We start from the raw sequence: 17,420 nt of genomic DNA, 5'->3' as shown, positions 1-17,420 counted from the left end.
AGCAAGAATGTCCTTCCTCAAATTTGCATACAAGAACTGTACACAGTACTCCAGGTGTGGGTCTCACCAGGGCCCTGTACAGCTGCAGAAGGCTCTTATACTCAATTCCCCTTGTTATGAAGGCCAGTATGCCATTAGCTTTCTTCACTGCCTGCTGTACTTGCATGCTTGTTTTCAGTGACTGATATTCAAGTCCGTCTTGTGTTTCTGTGATATCATACCGGAGGAACATGGTATCATTTTTAACGCATGCATTTTAAAATTACAGTCAACGAGGACTGAGTGTCATCATCATCTAATCATATCTAATCTAATATTTCTATCTTTGTGTTACTTTAGGAAGAGTGAGAGTTGTCGTACTGTCAGAGTTGGCAAGCGTGAGGACATAGCGCTCTGAATGTGACCCAGTGATCTGCTGGCCTTGCCTGTTAAGTCCCGATCCTTCGAGCCGGATTCAAACCAGCGACCTAAGGATGACTCCATTTACCTCTACAGTCCTCCGCTCTACCAACTGAGCTATCGAAGGAAAAGCGACACCAAGCTTCGCCACGCTGGCTCCTACCGACAATGATTATACAGATTTTCATCCTAGTGTCTCTCGACCCAGAGCAACAGCCTGCCAATTGTAATGTCTAGTCCTTCCAGCACTAGGGGCCACAGGCGACCGGATTACGCACATCACTGAGCTCATCGCCATTATTGGTGCGACTCCAACACAGCTCTTTGATCCTCTTTGCTTGACTAAATCAAAGGCTACTCAGCTTGCTCATTTCGCCCAGTGTCCAGGGCAATTCCCTTTTGACCACTGAACTGATTTCTCTCTGAATGGTCGCCTGCTGCTCATGCATTACTGAGACACCAGCTGCCAGCTACCTTTTCCTCGTATCTGCCTTTAACGCAGGAGACCTACGATATTTCCCCCTTTCCTTTGACTGAGACACGTTCATGTCCCTCTCTGCCACCCCTTTATTTTGTGCATTCCAAACTTCAGAGCAATTTAATGAGACGAGTGCCGCTGGATACAAAATGTCAATGGAGAATGCGAGCATCGATCTCGCTACCTCTCGCATGCTAAGCGAGCGCTCTACCATTTGAGCTAATTCCCCAGCACATCCGATCCACCTCCTGTAATTTGCTCAGCGCCACAAGCACCATTGCATGCCTGCCACTGCTCACCGTTCCACAATCATCAGCTCACACACAGACACACTCACTCAATCATCAACCAACCACTCAGACACACATACGGTCGCTCTCTGCCACTGTCACCTTTCATGTCCCCAAACGACAAATCATTCTCCCGCATGAAAAGAATTATCCTTCTGTCTATTTTTACAACCGATTGTAACGGCAGTTGGAATTGATATTGTCATACGGGCACGGGCTGGGAACGGACCCAAGTACATGACACAGACACTGAACTACTAGGGACAGGACTAGGTTGCAGGGCGATGGCAAGGACATGGACAGGAAAACCAGGAACCTAGAACAGGACTGAACAAGGGAGATAGGAGCCCGGGCTTGGACTCCGAGCCAGAGACTGCACAAGGACCCAGTACCTGGGTCTTGCCTCTGGCTCGGCCCCAGAACCAGACAAGGACGAGTCTTGGCAGGCAGGCGGGACGAGACCTGAGACTTGAGACTTGAGACTTGAGGCGAGGCGAGGCCGAAGACTGGAGGGAGGAGACTTGAGGCGAGGCGAGGCTAGAGACTGGATGCAAGTGTCTTGAGGCGGTCCGAGGCTGGAGACTGGATGCAGGAGACTTGAAGCAAGGCGAGGTTGGAGGCTGGAGACTTGAGGCGAGACTTGGCAGGCTCCTCCTCGGCACGGCATCGATCACCTGGGCAGGGCGAGTTACTCCTGGGCAGAGCGCGGATCACCACCCGACAGAGGCAAGGGACAGGAAGGGACAGAACCAACCCCAGTAACGGCAAGACGGCCTGGCTTCCCTGGGCGGAGGCAAGGGACAGGAAGGGAGTTAGGAACAGGGTGGCTACAGTACAAGACTGCAGGCATGACGAGGCGAGGGTTTCTAGCCAGACAAGGCGAGCATTTCCAGCAAGACCAGGCGAGTGTTTCCAGCAAGACAAGGCGAGCGTTTCCAGCAAGACAAGGCGAGGGTTTTCAGCAAGATAAGGCGAGCGTTTCCAGCAAGACAAGGCGAGTGTTTCCAGCAAGACAAGGCGAGGGTTTCCAGCAAGATAAGGCGAGGGTTTTCAGCAAGATAAGGCGAGCGTTTCCAGCAAGACAAGGCGAGGGTTTCCAGCAAGACAAGGCGAGCGTTTCCAGCAAGACAAGGCGAGCGTTTCCAGCAAGACAAGGCGATGGTTTCCAGCAAGACAAGGCGAGCGTTTCCAGCAAGACAAGGCGATGGTTTCCAGCAAGACAAGGCGAGCGTTTCCAGCAAGACAAGGCAGTGCTTCAGGCGAGGAAACAGAAGGCAAAGGAAGGGATCCAAGGTGTTAGGACAAAAATAATCCGGCAGCCACGCCCTGGTCTCTGAAGGTATTTATGCAGCCAGCCCCAACGAGCATCAGCTGCCTCAATTGGCTCAACAAGGACAGAAACAGGGTAGAAAGGAAAACCAAGAGCAAGGGTCGATGAACCGGACCGGGAACCGGAATATGGACATCGCGGACCGGACTATGACAAATATCTAGACTTCAAAGTAGCGACAAAAATTCGGCGTAGAATCACTTCCTCATGGAGACACCGAAACATACCGTGCAATGCGTCGTTTCCGTGAACATGCATATTCACCTCAGCTGAAATCTGGCCCCTCAACACCCACATATCTCCAACAGCACGACTGTTAGCAATCTTCCCGCATTCACCTTTCCTGTATTATTACGCCACGGAGGGAACTCATGTGTCAGAAGCAAAACATCTTCATGAACCAAGGAGATGGCCGCGTCATCCATTTCTTCTGGCAGATTGTAAAGCTGCATCAACGACACAACATTCTCCTGGAATTCTACACTGCTATCAAACAGAGCATTCTCGGATCTGCCGTTCCTGTCCATTTCGTTGCCGCAGTCTCCGACACTTTTGGAAAAGTACAGCCACATGACAAATCAGCTGAAAAGCTCAATGACTGAATTCCATCATCAATGGACGATTTGCTTCTCTCCTGGACGATGATAGGAGAGACAACACACTGCAGACATACGCACACTGCAAACCTGCTTTTCCAAGACCTCGCTTCTGCAGGGCGATCCAATTTCATGTTCCTGTACACCTAATGTACATCTGCCTCTTAGGTTTCACATCTCTCACTTCAAATCACTCGCAGAAATATGAATATTTTGCTCCCGACTTGCGCCACCACACAGATGAGCCGAATTCGACCTCAACGGATATATGGAAACGACGTAACGCCGATAACAATGTCGTCAGCAGCCTTCATTTCAACGATGCCTTCCAACGATGCGCCGAAATGCAGTTTCTGGCATCCCTTGCCCGTGCAGTTTGGAATCGCTCAACCTAGACTGATTGCTAAATGTCTTCCAACGAAGAGGTCACCGATGTTGCATCTGGGCCTTTCTGTCGGTCTCTTCCTCTGCACACTTGCTACGAGCGGCCTTACCAGTGATGAATATCTGTTAGTTGTCAAGTAGGAGGCCGTGCACAATTCTGATTTGATGGAGGCAGACATGAGAACACGGAGGAACATCTGGTTAAACTTCTGAAATACCTTCTTCGCTGCCGCTGCTACTGTGTGATCGGAAATCTCCGGAGGGGAATGCCCCAAATCCTTGGCTTTGCCTGTTGCTTGGCGGCCGGGGCCCGGATGGGAGCCTTCGGCAGAGAGGTTGCTCGCTGCTCGGAGTGGGAGCGCTGGTCGGAGGATGGAAGTTTTCGGACGGACTCAGACTTTGGACTGTGGTCGGGTGCTTCCATGACGCTGCATCGGCAAGTTCGAGCCGCTGGAAGCTCATGGCAGGGGGATTTTCTTCCTTCTACCGTCTGCGTGAGATAACGAGGCCATCGGATCTTTGACACTTTTTTTTCCCGTGCCCATGATCTAGTCTTATCAAATTGCGGTATTGCTTTGCACTGCGTAACTATATGGTAGAATTATGTCGTTTTTGTCACTATTAGTCTGGGTCTTCTTGTGTTTTTGTGATATCATACCAGAGGAACATTGCATCATATTTGAATGCATTGTACGTTAAATTAAAATGAACGACGACTGAGTGTCCTCATAACCTAATCTAATCTAATCTAATATTTCTATCTTTGTGTTACTTTAGGACGAGTGAGAGTTGTCGTACTGTCAGAGCAGCAAGCGTGAGGACATAGCGCTCTGAAATGTGACCCAGTGATCTGCTGGCCTTGCCTGTTATGTGATTAGATGGCTCTGTATTCTATCCCGTCACGACTCAGAGCAATTCGGAGTGCAGTCTTGTGCCACCGAGAAGCTCTGTAGTACGGAATTGATGATCGGCGTAGTAAAAGGAGTCCCCATCCTTCGAGCCGGATTCGAAGCAGCGACCTAAGGATGACTCCATTTCCTCTACAGTCCTCCGCTCTACCAACGGAGGGATCGAAAGAGAAGCGACACCAAGCTTCGCCAAGTTGTCTCCTATGACAATGATTATGCAGATTTTTGTCCCAGTGTCTGTTAACCCATGGCAACAGCCTGCCAAATGTAATATCTAGTCCTTCCAGCACTAGGGGCCACAGGGGACCGAATGACGCACATCACCGAGTTTATCACCATTCTCGGTGCGACTCCAACACAGCTCTTTTATCTTCTTTGCTTGTCAAAATCAAAGGCTACTCAGCTTTCTCATTTCGCCCAGTGTCCAGGGCAAATTCCTTTTGACCACTGAACTGATTGCTGACTAAATGGTCGCCTGCAGTTCATGCATTACTGAAACACCAGCTGCCAGCGACCTATTCCGCCTACCTGCCTTCAACGCAGCAGACCTCTGACATCTCCCCGTTTCCTTTGCCTGAGACACGTTTCTCTCCCTCTCTGCCACCCTATATTTTGTGCATTCCAAACTTCAGAGCAATTTAATGAGACGAGTGCCTTTGGATACAAAATGTCAATGGAGAATGCGGGCATCGATCTCGCTACCTCTCGCATGCTAAGCGAGCGCTCTACCATTTGAGCTAATTCCCCAGCACATCCGGTTCACCTCCTGTCATTTCCTCAGCGCCACAAGCACCATTGCATGCCTGTCACTGCTCACCGTTCCACAATCAGCAGCTCACACACAGACACACTCACTCAATAATCAACCAACCACTCAGACACACATACGGTCGCTCTCTGCCACTGTCACCTTTCATGTCCCCAAACGACAAATCATTCTCCTGCATGAAAAGAATTATATTTCTGTGTATTTTTACAGCCGATTGTTATTGCAGTTGGAATTGATATCTCCACTTCAATGTAGCGACAAACATTCAGCGTACAATCACTTCCTCACAGAGACATCGAAACATACCGTGTAATGCGTCGCTTCCGTGAACATGCGTATTCACCTCAGCTAAAGTGTGGCCCGTCAACACCCACATATCACCAACAACACCACTGTTAGCAACCTTTCCTATTCACCTTTCCTGTACTATTACGTCCCGGCGGGGGCAAATGTGTCAGAAGCAGAACCTCATCATGAACGAAGGCTTTGGCCGCGTCATACATTTCTTCTGACAGATTGTAAAACTACATCTACGACACAATATTCTCCTGAAATTCTACACTGCTATCAAAGAGAGCATTCTGGGATCGCCATTCTTGTCTATTTAGTTGCCGCATTCTCCGACCCTTTTGGAAAACTACGGATAAAAGTCAAATCAGCTCAAAAGCAGAATGATTGAATTCCATCATCACTAGACGATTTGCCTCTCCTGGACGGTGATAGCAGGGACAACACACTGCAGACGTGCGCACACTGCAAACCTGCTTTTCCAAGAGCTCGCTTGTGCAGGGCGCTCCAATTTCATGCTCCTGTACACTTAATGCAGATCTGTCTCTTCTGTTTGGCGGCTCCCACTTCAAAGCTCTTGCAGAAATATGAAGATTTTTCCCCCGACTTGTGCCACCACACAGATGAGCCGATGTGCACCTCAGCGGATATATGGAAACGACATAAGGCCGATAGCAATGTCGTCAGCTGCCTTCGCTTTCAACGGTGGCCTCCAACGATGAGCCGAAATTCAGATTCTTGCATCCCTTGGTCGAGCACTTTGGAATCGCTCAACCTAGACTGATTGCTAAATGTGGTCCAAAGTAGAGGTCACCGATGTTCAATCTGGGCCTTTGTGTCGGTCTCTTCCTCTGTACACTTGCTACGCGCGGCCTCTCCGCTGATGAATATCTGTTATCTGTCAAGTAGGAGGCCGTGCACAATTCTGATTTGATGGAGGCAGACGTGTGAGCACGGAGGAACATCTGGTGAAATTTCTGAAATGCCTGCTTCGCTGCCGCTGCTACTGTGTGATCGGAAATCTCCGGAGAGGAATGTCCCGGATCCTCGGCTTTGCACGTTGGTTGGCGGCCGGGTCCTGGGTCAATGCGCTCGGCAGAGATGGTGCTCGGTGCTCGGTGTCGGAGGGCTGGTCGGAGGCTCGAAGTTTTCGGACGGACTAAGAGTCGGACTGTGGTCGGGTGCTTCCAGGACGCTGCATCGGCAAGTTCGCGGCGCTGGAAGCTCATGGCAGGCGGAGTTTCTTCCTTCTACCGTCTGAGTGAGATGATGAGGCCATCGGGACTTTGAAACTTTTTTTTTCGGTACCCATGGACTGCACTTATCAAATTACGGCATTGCTTTGCACTGTTGTAACTATTTGGCAGAATTATGTGTTTTTTGTCAGTTTTAGTCTTGGTCAATAGACAATAGGTGCAGATGTAGGCCATTCGGCCGTTCGAGCCAGCACCGCCATTCACTGTGATCATGGCTGATCATCCACAATCTGTATCCAGTTCCTGCCTTATCCCCATAACCTTTGATTCCGCTATCTTTAAGAGCTCTATCCATCTCTTTCCTGAAAGCATCGAGAGACTTGGCCTCCACGGACCTCTGGGGCAGAGCATTCCATATAACAACCACTCTCTGGGTGAAAAAGTTCTTCCTCAACTCCGTTCGAAATGGCCCACCCCTTATTCTTAAACTGTGGCCTCTGGTTCTGGACTCACCCATCAGCGAGAACATGTTTCCTGCCTGCAGCGTGTCCAATCTCTTAATAATCTTAAATGTTTCAATAAGATCCCTTCTCATCCTTCTAAATTCCTGTGTATAAAAGCCCAGTCGCTCCAATCTTTCAACATATGACTGTCCCGCCATCCCGGGAATTAACCTTGTGAACCGACGCTGCACTCCCTCAATAGCAAAGAATGTCCTTCCTCAAATTGGAGACCAAAACTGCACACAGTACTCCAGGTCTGCTCTCACCAGGGCCCTGTACAGCTGCAGAAGGACCTCTTTGCTCTTATACTCAATTCCTCTTGTTATGAAGGCCAGCATGCCATTAGCTTTATTCACTGCCTGCTGTACTTGCATGCTTACTTTCAGTGACTGATGTTCAAGTCTGTCTTGTGTTTCGGTGATATCATACCAGAGGAACATGGTATCATATTATAACGCATGTATTTTAAAATTACAGTAAACGAAGAGCGAGTGTCCTCATCATCTAATTATATCCAATCTAATATTTCTATCAACACACATCAAAGTTGCTGGTGAACGCAGCAGGCCAAGCAGCATCTATAGGAAGAGGCGCAGTCGACGTTTCAGGCCGAGACCCTTCGTTAGGACCAACTTATATTTCTATCTTATAACTAATATTTCTATCTTTCTGTTACTTTAGGACGAGTGAGAGTTGTCGTACTGTCAGAGCGGCAAGCGTGAGGACATAGCGCTCTGAAATGTGATCCAGTGTTCTGCAGGCCTTGCCTGTAATGTGATTAGATGCCTCTGTATTCTATCCCGTCACGAGTCGGAGCAATTCGGACTGCAGTCTTGTGCCACCGAGAAGCTCTGTAGTACGGAATTGATGATCCGCGTAGTAAAAGAAGTCCCGATCCTTCGAGCCGGATTCGAACCAGCGACCTAAGGATGACTCCATTTCCTCTACAGTCCTCCGCTCTACCAACTGAGCTATCGAAGGAAAAGCGATACCAAGCTTCGCCACGCTGGCTCCTACCGACAATGATTATGCAGATTTTCATCCTGGTGACTTTCGACCCAGAACAACAGGGGTGAGTGGGAAAATTCATGGCAGATGCAATTTAATGTGGATAAATGTGAAGTTATCCACTTTGGTGACAAAAATAGGAAAACAGATTATTATCTGAATGATGGCCGATTAAGAAAATGGGAGGTGCAACGAGACCTGGGTGTCATTATACACCAGTCATTGAAAGTGGGCATGCAGGTACAGCAGGCGGTGAAAAAGGCGAATGGTATGCTGGCATTTATAGCGAGAGGATTCGAGTACAGGAGCAGGGAGGTACTACTGCAGTTGTACAAGGCCTTGGTGAGACCATACCTGGAGTATTGTGTGCAGTTTTGGTCCCCTAATCTGAGGAAAGACATCTTTGCAACAGAGGGAGTACAAAGGAGGTTCACCAGATTGATTCCTGGGATGGCAGGACTTTCATATGAAGAAAGACTGGATGAATTGGGCTTGTACTCGTTGGAATTTAGAAGATTGAGGGGGGATCTGATTGAAATGTATAAGATCCTGAAGGGATTGGACAGGCTAGATGCAGGAAGATTGTTCCCGATGTTAGGGAAGTCCAGAACGAGGGGTCACAGTTTGAGGATAGAGGGGAAGCCTTTTAGGACCGAGATTAGGAAAAACTTCTTCACACAGAGAGTGGTGAATCTGTGGAATTCTCTGCCACAGGAGACTGTTGAGGCCAGTTCATTGGCTATGTTTAAGAGGGAGTTAGATATGGCCCTTGTAGCTACAGGGGTCAGGGGGTATGGCGGGAAGGCTGGGGCGGGGTTCTGAGTTGGATGATCAGCCATGATCATAATAAATGGCGGTGCAGGCTTGAAGGGCCGAATGGCCTACTCCTGCACCTATTTTCTATGTTTCTATGTTTCTATCTAAGTTTCAATAAGATCCCCTCTCAGCCTTCTAAATTCCAGAATATAAAAACCCAGTCGCTCCAATCTTTCGACACATGACAGTCCCGCCATCCCGGAAATTATTCTTGTGAACCTGCGCTGCACTCCCTCATTAGTAAGAATGCAAATCCTCAAATTTGGAGATCAAAACTGCACACAGTACTGCAGGTCTGGTCTCACCAGGGCCCTGTACAGCTGAAAAGGACCTCTTTTCTCTTAAACTCAATTCCCCTTGTTATGAAGGCCAGCATGCCATTAGTTTTCTTCACTGCCTGCTGTACTTGCATGCTTACTTTCAGTGACTGATGTTCAAGTCTGTCTTGTGTTTCTGTGATATCATACCGGAGGAACATAGTATCATTTTTTAAGGCATGCATTTTAAAATTACAGTGAACGAGGACTGAGTGTCTACATCATCTAATCATATCTAATCTAATATTTCTATCTTTGTGTTATTTTAGGACGAGTGAGAGTTGTCGTACTGTCAGAGCAGCAAGCGTGAGGACATAGCGCTGTAAAATGTGATCTAGTGATCTGCTGGCCTTGCCTGTTATGTGATAAGATGCCTCTGTATTCTATCCCGTCACGAGTCGGAGCAATTCGGACTACAGTCTTGTGCCACCGAGAAGCTCTGTAGTATGGAATTGATGATACGCGTAGTAAAAGAAGTCCCGATCCTTCGAGCCGGATTCGAACCAGCGACCTAAGGATGACTCCGTTTCCTCTACAGTCCTCCGCTCTACCAACTGAGCTATCGAAGGAAAAGCGACACCAAGCTTCGCCACGTTGGCTGCTACCGACAATGATTACACAGATTTTCATCCTAGTGTCTGACGACCCAGAGCAACAGCCTGCCAATTGTAATGTCTAGTCCTTCCAGCACTAGGGACCACAGGCGACCGGATCACGCACATCACCGAGCTGCTCACCATTCTCGGTGCGACTCCAACACAGTTCTTTGATCTACTTTGCTTGTCAAAATCAAAGGCCAGTCCGCTTTCCCATTTCCCCCACAGTCCAGGGCAATTTCCTTTCGACCACTTAACTGATTTCTGTCTGAATGGACGCCTGCTGCTCATGCATCACTGAAACACCAGCTGCCAGCTGGCTTTTCGTCGTAATTGCTTTCAACGTAGCAGATTTCCCCCTTTCCTTTGACTAAGACACCCTCCTCTCCCTGTCCGCCACCCCTATCTTTTGTGCATTCCAACATTCACAGCAACTTGATGAGACGAGTGCCTCTGTATACAAAACGTCACTGGAGAATGCGAGCATCGATCTCGCTACCTCTCGCATGCTAAGAGAGCGCTCGACCATTTGAGCTAATTCCCCGGCACATCCGACCCACCTCCTGTAATTTGCTCAGCGCCACAAGCGCCATTGCATGTCTGCCGCTGCTCACCGTTGCACAATCAGCAGCTCACACACAGACACACTCACTCAATCATCAACAACCACTCAGACACACATACGGTCGCTCTCTGCCACTGTCACTTTTCATGTCCCCAAACGACAATTCATTCTCCCGCATACAAAGAATTATCCTTCTGTCTATTTTAACAACTGATTGTTATTGCAGTTGGAATTGATATCTCCACTTCGATGTGGCGACAAAAATTCGGCGTTCAATCACTTCCTAACAGAGACACCGAAACATATCGTGCAATGCGTCGCTTCCGTGAACATGCGTATTCACCTCAGCTAAAGTCTGGCCCGTCAGCACCCACATATCACCAGTAACACCACGGTTAGCAACCTTTCCAATTCAGCTTTCCTGTACCATTACGCCCCGGCGGGACTTCATGTGTCAGAAGCAGAACTTCATCATGAACTAAGGAGTTAGCCGCGTCATCCACTTCTTCTGACAGATTGTAAATCTGCATCTACGACACAACATTCTCCTGGAATTCAACGCTGCTATATAAGAGAGCATTCTGGAATCTGCCATTTCTGTCTATTTCGTTACCGCATTCTCCGACACTTTTGGTAAACTACAGATAAAAGTCAAATCAGCTGAAAAGCTGAATGACTGAATTCCATCATCACTAGACAATTTGCTTCTCCTGGACGATGATAGGAGGGACAACACACTGCAGACATACGCACACTTCAAACCTGCTGTTCCAAGAGCCCGCTTGTGCGGGGCGCTCCAATTTCATGCTCCTGTACAGTTAATACACATCTGCCTCTTCTGTTTCGCAGCTCCCACTTCAAAACTCTTGCAGAAATATGAAGATTTTTCTCCCGACTTGTGTCACCACACAGATGAGCCGATATGCTCCTCAGCGTATATATGGAAACGACATATGCCGATAACAGCGTCGTCAGCTGCCTTCGCTTTCAACGGTGCCCTCCAACGATGAGCCGAAATTCAGATTCTTGCATCCCTTGGTCGTGCACTCTGGAATCGCTCAACCTATACTGATTGGTAAAAGTGTTCCAAACAAGAGGTCACCGATGTTCAATCTGGGCCTTTGTGTCGGTCTCTTCCTCTGTACACTTGCTACGCGCGGCCTCTCCGGTGATGAATATCTGTTATCTGTCAAGTAGGAGGCCGTGCACAATTCTGATTTGATGGAGGCAGACGTGAGAGCACGGAGGAACATCTGGTGAAATTTCTGAAATGCCTACTTCGCTGCTGCTACTACTGTGCGTTTCGAAATCTCCGGAGGGGAATGCCCCGAATTCTCGGCTTTGCCTGTTGCTTGGCGGCCGGAGCCTGGGTTGATGCGCTCGGCAGAGATGGTGCTCGGTGCTCGGTGTCGGAGGGCTGGTCGGAGGCTCGAAGTTTTCGGACGGACTAAGAGTCTGACTGTGGTCGGGTGTTTCCAGGACGCTGTATCAGCAGGTTCGCTGCGCTGACAGCTCATGGCAGGGGGAGTTTCTTCCTTCTGCCGTCTGCGTGAGATGATGAGGCCATCGGGTCTTGAAACTTTTTTTTTCGGTGCCCATGGTCTGCTCTCAGAAAATTACGGTATTGCTTTGCACTGTTGTAACTATTTGGCAGAATTATATGTTTTTTGTCAGTTTTAGTCTTGGTCAATAGACAATAGGTGCAGATGTAGGCCATTCGGCCGTTCGAGCCAGCACCGCCATTCACTGTGATCATGGCTGATCATCCACAATCTGTATCCAGTTCCTGCCTTATCCCCATAACCTTTGATTCCGCTATCTTTAAGAGGTCTTTCCATCTCTTTTTGCAAAGCATCCAGATACTTGGCCTCCACAGCCTTCTGGGGCAGAGCATTCCATATATCCACCACTCTCTGGGTGAAAAAGTTCTTCCCAAACTCCGTTCTAAATGTCCTACCCCTAATTCTTAAACTGTGGCCTCTGGTTCTGGACTCACCTATCAGCGGGAAAATGCTGCCTGGTTGCAGCGTGGCCAATCCTTTAATAATCTTACATGTTTCAATCAGATGCCCTCTCATCCTTCTAAATTCCAGTCTATAAAAGCCCAGTCGCTCCAATCTTTTAACGTGTGACTGTCCCGTCATCCCGGGAATTAACCTTGTGAACCTACGCTGCACTCCCTCAATAGTAAGAACGTCCTTCCTCAGATTTGTGGACAAAAACTACACACAGTACTCCAGGTGTGATCTCACCAGGGCGCTGTAAAGCTGCAGAAGGACCTCTTTGCTCTTATAGTCAATTCCCCTTGTTATAAAGGCCAGCATGCCATTAGCTTTCTTCACTGTCTGCTCTACTTGCATGCTTGCGTTCATTGACTGATGTTCAAGTCTGTCTTGTGTATCTGTGATATCATACCGGAGGAACATGGTATCATTTTTTAACGCATGCTTTTTAAAATTACAGTAAACGAGGACTGAGTGTCCTCATCATCTAATTATATGCAATCTAATATTTCTATCTTTGTGTTACTTTAGGACGAGTGGGAGTTGTCGTACTGTCACAGCAGCAAGCGTGAGGACATAGCGCTCTGAAATGTGACCCAGTGATCTGCTGGCCTTGCCTGTTATGTGATTAGATGCCTCGATACTCTATCCCGTCACGAGTCGTAGCAATTCGGACTGCAGTCTTGTGCCATTGAGAGGCTCTGTAGTACGGAATTGATGATCGGCGTAGTAAACGAAGTCTCGATCCTTCAACATACATCAAAGTTGCTGGTGAACGCAGCAGGCCAAGCAGCATCTATAGGAAGAGGTGCAGTCGACATTTCAGGCCGAGACCCTTCGTCAGGACTAACTGAAGGAAGAGTGAGTAAGGGATTTGAAAGTTGGAGGGGGAGGGGGAGATCCAAAATGATAGGAGAAGACAGGAGGGGGAGGGATAGAGCCGAGAGCTGGACAGGTGATAGGGAAAAGGGGATACGAGAGGATCATGGGACAGGAGGTCCGGGAAGAAAGACAAGCGGGGGGGGGGGTGACCCAGAGGATGGGCAAGAGGTATATTCAGAGGAACAGAGGGAGAAAAAGAAGAGTGAGAGAAAGAATGTGTGCATAAAAATGAGTAACAGATGGGGTACGAGGGGGAGGTGGGGCCTTAGCGGAAGTTAGAGAAGTCGATGTTCATGCCATCAGGTTGGAGGCTACCCAGACGGAATATAAGGTGTTGTTCCTCCAACCTGAGTGTGGCTTCATCTCCACAGTAGAGGAGGCCGTGGACAGACATGTCAGAATGGGAATGGGATATGGAATTAAACCTCCAACCTGATGGCATGAACATCGACTTCTCTCCCTAATAAGCCCCTGTCTATCCAAATGCTTGCAGATTCGGTCTCTTAGTACTCCCTCCAATAACTTACCTACTACTGACGTTAAACTCACCGGCCTATAATTTCCCGGATTACTTTTCGATCCTTTTTTAAACAACGGAACAACATGAGCCACTCTCCAATCCTCCGGCACTTCACCCGTAGACAGCGACATTTCAAATATTTCTGCCAGGGCCCCCGCAATTTCAACACTACTCTCCTTCAAGGTCCGAGGGAACACCCTGTCAGGTCACGGGGATTTATCCACTTTAATTTTCCTCAAGACAGCAAGCACCTTTTCCTTTTCAATCTGTACAGTTGCCATGGTCTCACTACTTCATTCCCTCAATTCCATAGATTTCATGGCAGCTTCCTTAGTAATTACAGACGCAAAAAACCTATTTAAAATCTCCCCCATTTCCTTTGGTTCCGCACAGAGCCGACCACTATGATCTTCAAGAGGACCAATTTTACCCCTTACAATCCTTTTGCTCTTAATATACTTGTAAAAGCTCTTTGAATTATGTGGATTTTGTCACTTTTAGTCTTGGTCTTCTTGTGTTTTTGTGATATCATACCGGAGGAACATTGTATCAGCTTTTAATGCACTGTAAGTTGATTTAAAAGAATGAGGACTGAATGTCGTCATAACCTAATCTAATCTAATGTAATATTTCCATCTCTGTGTTACCTTGGGACGAGTCACGGTTGTCGTAGTGTCAGAGCAGCAATCATGAGGACATAGCGCTCTGAAATGTGACCCAGTGATCAGCTGGCCTTGCCAGTTCTGTAATTAGATGCCTCTGTATTCTATCCCGTCACGAGTCGGAGTAATTCGGACTGCAGTCTTGTGCCACCGAGAAGTTCTGTAGTACGGAATTGATGATCGGCGTAGTAAAAGAAATCCCGATCCTTCGAGCCGGATTCGAACCAGCGACCTAAGGATGACTCCATTTCCTCTACAGTCCTCCGCTCTACCAACTGAGCTATCGAAGGAAAAGCGACACCAAGCTTCGCCGCGCTGTCTCCTATGACAATGATTATGGAGATTTTCATCCTGGTGTCTCTCGACCCAGAGCAACAGCCTGCCAATTGTACTATCTAGTCCTTCCAGCACTAGGGGCCAAAATGATCAGCTCACACACAGACACACTCACTCAGTCATCAACCAACCACTCAGACACACATACGGTCGCTTTCTGCCACTGTCACCTTTCATGTCCCCGAACGACAAATCATTCTCCCGCATGGAAAGAAATATCCTTCTGTCTATTTTTACAACCGATTGTTATTGCAGTTGGAATTGATATCTCCACTTCAATATAGCGACAAACATTCGGCGTACAATCACTTCCTCACAGAGACACCGAAACATATCGTGTCATGCATATTCAGGTCATCTGAAATCTGGCCCTCAACACCCACATATCACCAACAACACCAGATTTAGCAACATTTCCGCATTCACCTTTCCTGGATCATTACGCCCCGGTGGGAACTCATGTGTCAGAAGCAGAACATCTTCATGAACCAAGGAGATGGCCGCGTCATCTATTTCTTCTGGCAGATTGTAAAACTCCATCTACAACTCTTCATTTTGGTGGAAATCTACACTGCACTCAAAGGAGCAATCTCGAATCCGCCATACCTGCCGATTTCGTTGCCGCATTCTCCGACACTTTTGGAAAAGTACAGCCAAATGACAAATCAGCTGCACAGCTCAATGACTGAATTCCATCATCACGGGACGATTTGCTTCTCTCCGGGTCGATGATAGGAGGGACCACACACTGCAGACATACGCACACTGCAAACCTGCTGTTCCAAGAGCTCGCTTGTGCAGGACGATCCAATTTCATGCTCCTGTACACTTAATGCAGATCTGCCTCTTCTGTTTCACAGCTCCCACTTCAAACCACTTGCAGAAATATGGAGATTCTTCTCCCGACTTCTGCCACCACATCAGTTGAGCCAAATTGCAACTCAACGGATATATGGAAACGACATAAGGCCGTTAACAATGTCGTTAGCTGCCTTCGCTTTCAACGTTGCCCTCCAACGATGCGCCGAAATTCAGATTCTGGCATCCCTTGCTCGTGCACTTTGGAATCGCTCAACTTAGACTGATTGCTGAATGTCTTTCAACGAAGAGGTCACCGATGTTCCATCTGGGCCTTTGTGTCGGTCTCTTCCTCTGTACACTTGCTACGCGCGGCCTTTCCGGTGATGCATATCTGTTATCTGTCAAGTAGGAGGCCGTGCACAATTCTGATTTGATGGAGGCAGACGTGAGAGCAAGGAGGAACATCTGGTGAAACTTTTGAAATGCCTGCTTCGCTGCCGCTGCAACTGTGTGATTGGAAATCTCCGGAGGGGAATGCCCCGAATCCCCTGCTTAACCTGTTACTCGGCGGCCGCGGCCTGGGTCGATGCGCTCGGCAGAGATGGTGCTCGGTGTTCGGTGCCAGAGGGCTGGTCGGGTGCTTCCAGGACGCTGCATCAGCACGTTCGCGGCGCTGGAAGCTAATGGCAGGGGGAGTTTCTTCCTTTTGCCGTCTGCGTGAGATGATGAGGCTATCAGGTCTTTGAAATATTTTTTGCGGTGCCCATGGTCTCCTCTTATCAAATTACGGTATTACTTTGCACTGCTGTAATTATTTGGTAGAATTATGTGTTTTTGTCAATTTTAGTCTTGGTCAATAGACAATAGGTGCCGAAGTAGGCCATTCGGCCCTTCGAGCCAGCACTGCCACACACTGTGATCATGCCTTTTCATCCACAATCTGTATCCCGTTCCTGCTTTATCCCGATAACCTTTGATTCCGCTATCTTTAAGAGCTCTATCCATCTCTTTCTTGAAAACATTCAGAGACTTGGCCTCCACAGCATTCTGGGGCAGAGCATTCCATATGTCTTCCACTCTCTGGGTGAAAAAGTTTTTCCTCAACTCCGTTCTAAATGACCCACCCCTTATTCTTAAAATGTGGCCTCTGGTTCTGGTCTCACGCATCAGCGGGAACATGTTTCCTGCCTTCACCGTGCCCAATCCCTCAATAATCGATATGGTTAGTGCGCATGCACCGGTCGTGCATGCACCCTGGTTAAGCCGTTCCGATCTCTTTTTACTTTCTTCTTCTTACTTTATAATTTACGTTTTTTTTTGTATTTTTCTTCCTCACGTTAACACGTCGACGTTGCACCCTCTCTAACATGCTGGTAGAAAGAGTTTTACTTGGGTTTTCTTCAGCTCTGGTAATGGTTACATCCCGATACGCGAGACGGAAGCAAGGTCGCATTGTGTACTTCACGAGCCGGCAAATACCGGCCGGCTTAGCTAACAGAGCGGTGGACACCCCTGCTGAAATCCGGAGGAAAACACACAGAGGCGGATCACAAAGCCGAGGAAAGAGGACCGGGTCGAGACAACAGAGACTTTTGGAGAAGAGAAGTTCGGTGTTTAATACCTTTCCGCCTGACCGGAAGTGCACTGAGAGCGGTGAGCATAAAGCAGTTCGGTGCTTACTGATCTGGTTAACAACGGATGGCACAATCCGGGGTATATTACGATCGAGGAACGTGTTTGCAGACTGGATATTGAACTTGTTACTGTTGGACT

General features: G+C 48.2%; 5 non-coding genes across 5 annotated transcripts; all 5 read right to left on the bottom strand.

Annotated features, from left to right (window-relative positions):
- Nucleotides 1–439: 439 nt before the first annotated feature.
- Nucleotides 440–526, bottom strand: trnay-gua (transfer RNA tyrosine (anticodon GUA)). Its single transcript is given in 2 exon segments — nucleotides 440–475; nucleotides 490–526. It is a non-coding gene; the product is annotated as a tRNA-Tyr (tRNA).
- A 507-nt stretch (nucleotides 527–1,033) lies between these two features.
- trnaa-agc (transfer RNA alanine (anticodon AGC)) lies at nucleotides 1,034–1,106 on the bottom strand. Its single transcript has one exon. It is a non-coding gene; the product is annotated as a tRNA-Ala (tRNA).
- A 6,930-nt stretch (nucleotides 1,107–8,036) lies between these two features.
- On the bottom strand, nucleotides 8,037–8,122 carry trnay-gua (transfer RNA tyrosine (anticodon GUA)). The gene is given in 2 exon segments: nucleotides 8,037–8,072; nucleotides 8,086–8,122. It is a non-coding gene; the product is annotated as a tRNA-Tyr (tRNA).
- Nucleotides 8,123–9,765: 1,643 nt separating this feature from the next.
- Nucleotides 9,766–9,851, bottom strand: trnay-gua (transfer RNA tyrosine (anticodon GUA)). The gene is given in 2 exon segments: nucleotides 9,766–9,801; nucleotides 9,815–9,851. It is a non-coding gene; the product is annotated as a tRNA-Tyr (tRNA).
- Nucleotides 9,852–14,714: 4,863 nt separating this feature from the next.
- trnay-gua (transfer RNA tyrosine (anticodon GUA)) lies at nucleotides 14,715–14,800 on the bottom strand. Its single transcript is given in 2 exon segments — nucleotides 14,715–14,750; nucleotides 14,764–14,800. It is a non-coding gene; the product is annotated as a tRNA-Tyr (tRNA).
- Between the last annotated feature and the right edge of the window lie 2,620 nt (nucleotides 14,801–17,420).

This window comes from Mobula hypostoma, chromosome 1 (genome assembly GCF_963921235.1).
Source record: "Mobula hypostoma chromosome 1, sMobHyp1.1, whole genome shotgun sequence".
In the NCBI taxonomy this organism is placed as follows: Eukaryota; Metazoa; Chordata; class Chondrichthyes; order Myliobatiformes; family Myliobatidae; genus Mobula; species Mobula hypostoma.
The sequence above is the reverse complement of the archived record's forward strand: the minus strand, read 5'-3'. Positions and strand labels throughout refer to the sequence as shown.